Source organism: Pteronotus mesoamericanus, unplaced genomic scaffold (genome assembly GCF_021234165.1).
Source record: "Pteronotus mesoamericanus isolate MK-2021 breed Mesoamerican mustached bat unplaced genomic scaffold, CSHL_Meso_final contig_66, whole genome shotgun sequence".
NCBI lineage: Eukaryota > Metazoa > Chordata > Mammalia > Chiroptera > Mormoopidae > Pteronotus > Pteronotus mesoamericanus.
Window position 1 is genome coordinate 1,605,785 of NW_026555230.1, and position 5,971 is coordinate 1,611,755.

Here is a 5,971-nt window from a genome sequence, read left to right on the forward strand (position 1 = left end):
AAAGCCAAGGGGGGGGCAGATCTGAGGGTGGGGGATGGAGATGGGCAGGGAGGGGGGAGTGGTGGAGGGAAAAAGGAGACAACTGTACTCGAACAGCAATAAATGAATGAATGAATGAATGAATGAATGAATATTTATTTCCTGGATAGGAAAACATTCTCATTATTACATTATTTTTATATTTAAACAATAAACCTCTCTTGGGATGGGGCACAGACTCAAGCACATTTACTGAATTTAGCTTTATGATCGTAAGATGAAAGATAGTTCAAAAAATTAAACACAGTAATGGCATTAGGTGACATTAATTAAGCAATTCCAAGCCTCTATTATTATCTTTCCCATTTTACATATGAGGAAAATAGAATTCAGAGAGGTTAGCTAACTTTCCCAAGGGTGCCCTGAGAATCAGTGGCAGTTACCTGAGCATTCTCTCATTAATGTTCTCTCCATGACTTAGCATTGGTATTCTTTCAAAACTCTTGCCCATCTGCTAATGTCAGGTGTCATCTCCCACCTACCCTCCCCCGACCCTGACTTCCATTCTCCATGTGTGACCTTCTAGCTGACTAGGAATACACACAAACACTTCATGTTTCTCCCAATTCTGGTTCCCCAGCCCGTTGACAATTTGAGTTCTATAACAGTCACTTCTACATCCAATAACCTTTCTACAACTGATTATGTCCTTGAAATTCACCAAAAATTATAAATATGCTGACAAACTGTCTAAATATATCAATGTCCTTCATAGAAAAACATAAGGAAGTTTGGTTTTTATCCTTGTGAAAGTCCAGTCCCTTGACAGCAATTTGCAACACACAAGATTTGAGCATTTAAGAATCTCTGCTCTATAACAGAGTGACAGTCCAGTAATACTTTGAGACTCTAGACATCATCAAGGCTGAAGAGCAGCAGCCCTGGGGCTTTGAAGGCAGTAAGAATCTTGAGGTGCATTCCACAGACTTCTTCCCAACTCTCTTCTCTCCAGGGGCTGGAGATGTTGGATTCCAAGCCCCTGCTACACCTCTCTCCCACCTAATAGCTCTCCCAGATTCCCTTCGGGTATTTATTACTGTCATGATCCAAGTTGGCCAAGGCATCAAATGAAGTCTAACACTCTGAGACTCACTCAAGACCCAAGAACACATTGTTGTAAATACTGTCTCTGAAGTCTCCTAGAGTCAGATATCTATACAGAAAAATTTTCCTATCTGTATTTCAGCTACTCATTGGTACTGTGCAGAAACAACAGAGATGACTGTGCATTGCCTCTATTCCAAGCTCAGTCAATGGATACTCTCTTTCTCTACCCTGCTTATTACCTCTCCCTTTTTTATCATTTAGTCACCGAATTCCAATATTGATTCATCTCTAAAGAATCAACCTAAGAATTTAACAATATAAAAAACAAGAAACTCAAACATGTAATTGATAGTTTATCTGTTTAAAAAAAGGATTAAAGGGAAGAACTACACATAAGCATTCTGTGACAGTGGTGTGGAAAAGAAAAGGTCAAGGCTACAGGCATGAGCTTCTGGAATACACTCCAGGCTGCCAAGGTCCATCCTGCTACTAAACTAAGTGGCTAATCAAGAAGCTCTTTCTTGCCTACATATCTCTCCTGGATCTTCCATCCTCACTTTGCCCCCAAAATGGTTATTAAATGAGTGAGTAAGGGAATAAATAAAGTAACCATGCTTTAATATTGGTTAAAGCACTGGAATTTGCAAATGATTGTGTAAAATTAGAGTTGACTCAAGATTAACCTCATTTTACTCTCATATCCATTTAGTATGCCTCCTTCCCTAAAATGTCTATGGTATTTAACGTCCTACAGAGTTACTACTTCACTCCTTACAAAAGCTTAGTAATAGCTAACCCTTGACTTGGATTCTATAGAGCTGCATAACACTTTAAAAACTCCTCCTCCAAAGTAAGGGTAAAACTTTTTGGCATATTATAATAGAATTTATAGAAACTGAAGGTTATTCTAATCACTCTCTCAATTCATTTTACAAAATGACCAATTTACACCACAACTAAGTAAGAAGCTTATGTTACACTTTCAAGTTTTTTACTTACAAGCCTTCCCTGGCTCTTAAGATATATGTTTGGTAAGACACTGTTCACATTAGATTTACCTAATATGTAACATAAACAGATGCTGATACTTTAAAATTATGTATTAAATAGAATTTTAATTATATTCATTGAAAAGAAAACTCACTGAAACTAGATGCCAAGGATTTCAAAAGTTTAGAGAATGGGAAAATTATTTTACAGTGTTTCTTTAAAGAAAACTAAATTTGTAAAACCATCGGCAAACTCATTTTTCCACAACGGAAAAAGATGGGTTCTCATAAACAGGGAATTGAATTTTATCTGTGGTCCAAATGGCTCAACAGATGGTTATTTCAAAAGAAAAAATTAAATTATGTATTTTGAAACTCTTTAACTCTTCCCTGAAGCAACACAGCCTTCCATCTTCCTTGGAAGGAAGACAGCTTCTTTGTTTGCCACAGGTATGATGCTGATCTCAGCACCTCCTCTCCAACAACATAAACTCAGTTGTGAAAGTCTATCCTCTCAAAGATATTCAATGAAGAGGGAGAAAAGAAAGCTCTCTGATGAATGTCATCCCTGTGCAGTAGCATCTAAGAGCAGACGATGTGTCAATAAATCTCATTGTCAGTATAGGGTAACTGGAGTTGTTTTCCATCTTCTCTGCAGCAAAGAAAGTGCTATACCTATAAAGCCATTCTGTGAACCTAATAGATATATCCCAGGAGTTTTTACTACCTCAAATATGCTAGAGCCTCAGTGCAAACATTCATAGCCAGTTATCCTAGGAAGTGTGAAGTTGCAATTAACTGCTTATATTCTTCTTGCTCAGAAATGGCTGGTCAATCTGATTCCTATGAAGTTCAAGAATGCCAGGACCAGCCTTTGCTCACTCATATGAAGTGGACTAATACAAGTAACCCAGACTTTCTTAAAGGTCATTGCTCCTACAGAACACTAACTCCAAAGGATGTTGATAGGTATGAAACAAAAAAAAAAAAAAAATGAAGCATCTCTTGGTTGGCTATATTTGGAAAATTCTGAGTTAAATATAATGAAGCAGATTTCTTGACTATGAACCATCTCAGGGCTTTTCATAAGTTTAGGAGCACTAGGAACCTCCAAGACACCTATGGTAGGTCTTCATTTTGTTTTACCTCCTATCTTTAGCACCTTCCATGGCAAGATGAATTTTAGCTTACAAACGACAGAAAAGACCATTTGAAAGCCTAAAAATAAATATTTAATGAGACCCGGGATAAAAATATGAGTCTGGGATACCCTCAAAGATTATGTGCAGGGAAAGATGAAGGTGATTAACTACAGAGGACATTTTAATCTAGTGTACTGGTTTCAGTCAAAGGTGCTCCCAAAAAGGTCCCCAATATAATCTGCCCAAACACCTGGCACACAACTTGAAGGATAAAGGACACCCACCTAATGTTTCTCTTAAAGAACAAATGCAAGGAGTGCTTACTTCAACAGCATGTATACTAAAACTGGAATGATATAGAAAAGATTAGCATGACCACTGTGAAAGGATGACGTGCAAATTCATGTATCATGCCATAATTTTTTTGTCAGTTATACCTCAAAAACCTGAAATTTCAAAAAATAAAACAGAAAAGACTTTCAGGATAAAAAGAACTGCAGTGATGTGCACTACAAATGTCTCTCACAATTATAATTAAAGATGTTCTCCTTTGTACAAACAGTATGAACCATAAATTAAGGTGCACTTAATCCCTAATATCTAAATAACCTTAGAAGCCAGAAACAAAGTAAAATCTGTTCAACAGGTGTACCACCAGAGTGGAACTCCTATACTAAGGAAGTATTTCCAACATGGAATTTCAAAGTTGCACAAGGATAATTTATGTTTCTACTGAGATATATTTATAAAATGAGTAACTTGGAATGAGCTACAAATGACTTCCATTCAATTTTTAAAAATACAAACAGGTTGGATGAAGCAGAAGACAAAATTAGTGAGCTAGAAGTCAAGGTAGAAAGAAATACCCGGGTAGGGCAACAAAATGAAAGAAGACTCAAAAGGTACGAGTGTAGTTTTAGAGGGGTGTCCAACCTTTTGGCATCTTTGGGCAACACTGGAAGAAAAGTTGGCTTGTGCCACACATTAAATATACAAACACTAATGAAAACTGAGGAGCAAAATAAAAAGGTTTTAAGTAAATTTATGATTTTGTGTTGGGCCAAATTCATAGCCATTTGGGGTCGCATGTGGTCCATGGGCAGTGGGTTGGATACCCCTGGAAGGGAACTTCAGGACAACATGAAACACAACATTCACACCATAGGAATATCAGCAGGAGAAGAAAAGGAGCAAAGGATAAAAAAACTGGTTTGAAAAAATGACAGAAAACTTCCTTAATGTTGAGATGGGAAAAGCCATGCAAGTTTAGGAAGCACAGAGTGTCCCAATCAAGATAAACCCTAAGAGACCTACTCCCAGAAACATCATAATTAAAATGCCAAATATTAAAGACAAAGAAATAATCTTAAAGGTAACAAGGGAAAAACAGGTAGTAACATACATGGGAACTCCATTAAGGCTAGACGCTGATTTCTGAACAAAACCAGTACAAGCCAGAAAAGAATGACAAGAAATATTCCAAGGAATGAAAAACAAAAGCTTTTGATCGAGACTACTTTAATCAGCAAAGCTGTCGTTTAAAATGGAGGGCAAAATAAGGAGTTTCCCATAAAGAAGGAAGGTAAAATAAAACACCTCCATCAAACCAGCAATGCAAGATATGATAAAGGGACTGCTTTAAAAGGATGAAGAGTGAGAGAGAGAGAGGAACACAGGTACGAAGGGGGAAAATGAATATGTATTTGTCAATAATAACATTAAATGTAAAAGGATTAAAGGCTCCAATCAAAAGACACACAGTAACTGAATGGATAAGGAAATATGACCTGCAAGTATGCTGCCTATAAGAGACCCACCTCAGAACAAAAGATCTACACAGATGAAAACGAAGGGTTGAAGAAAAGTATTCCAAGCAAATGGATAGGAATAAAAAGCTGGGGTAGCAATACTTAAATGGATTAAAAAAAAGGCGATAAAAAGAGACAGAGAAGGATGCTTCATAATATTTAAGGGAATAATCCATCAAAAAGATATAACCCTTGTAAACATATATGCACCCAAAAATATAAGGAAAACCCTGGAGGATTTCAAGAAAGATATAGACAGCAACACACTTACAGTAGGGGATTTTAACAATCATTGTCAACAATGGATAGATCTTCGAAACAATCAACAAGGATACAGTAGCACTGAACGACACTCCACATCAAATGACTTAACCGATATATACAGAATCTTTCTTCCCAAAGAGGCAAAATATACATTCTTTTCAAATGCACATGGAACATTTTCAAAGATAGACAACATGATAGGACACAAAACAAGCCTCAACAAAATTCAAAAAAATTGAAGTTATATATTTCAAGCATTTTCTCTGATCACAATGGCTTGAAACTAGAAACCAATCTCAAGGAAAAAAATCAAAAAACATTCAAGTACATGGAGACTGTATAACATGATATTAAAAATGAATGGATAAATGAGATCAAGGAAGAAATCAGGAAGTTTCTAGGAAGAAATGAAAATGAACACACAACAGCCCAGAACCTATGAGACACAGCAAAGGCAGTTCAGAGGGGGAAGTTCATAGCAATACAGGCCTACCTAAAAAAAGATAGAAACATTTCAAATAAATGGCTTAATTCTACATTTACAAAAAATAGAGAAACAACAACAAACAAAGTCCAGAGTGAGTAGAAGGAAGGAAATAACCAAGATCAGAGAAGAATTAAATGATGTAGAGACTAAAAGAACAATTCAAAGGATCAATAAATCCAGGAGCTGGTTCTTTGA

General features: G+C 36.5%; 1 non-coding gene across 1 annotated transcript; it reads left to right on the forward strand.

The window, feature by feature from the left end:
• Positions 1 to 3,533: 3,533 nt before the first annotated feature.
• LOC129077436 (U6 spliceosomal RNA) lies at positions 3,534 to 3,640 on the forward strand. Its single transcript, XR_008529860.1, has one exon. It is a non-coding gene; the product is annotated as a U6 spliceosomal RNA (small nuclear RNA).
• The last annotated feature ends 2,331 nt before the right edge of the window (positions 3,641 to 5,971 follow it).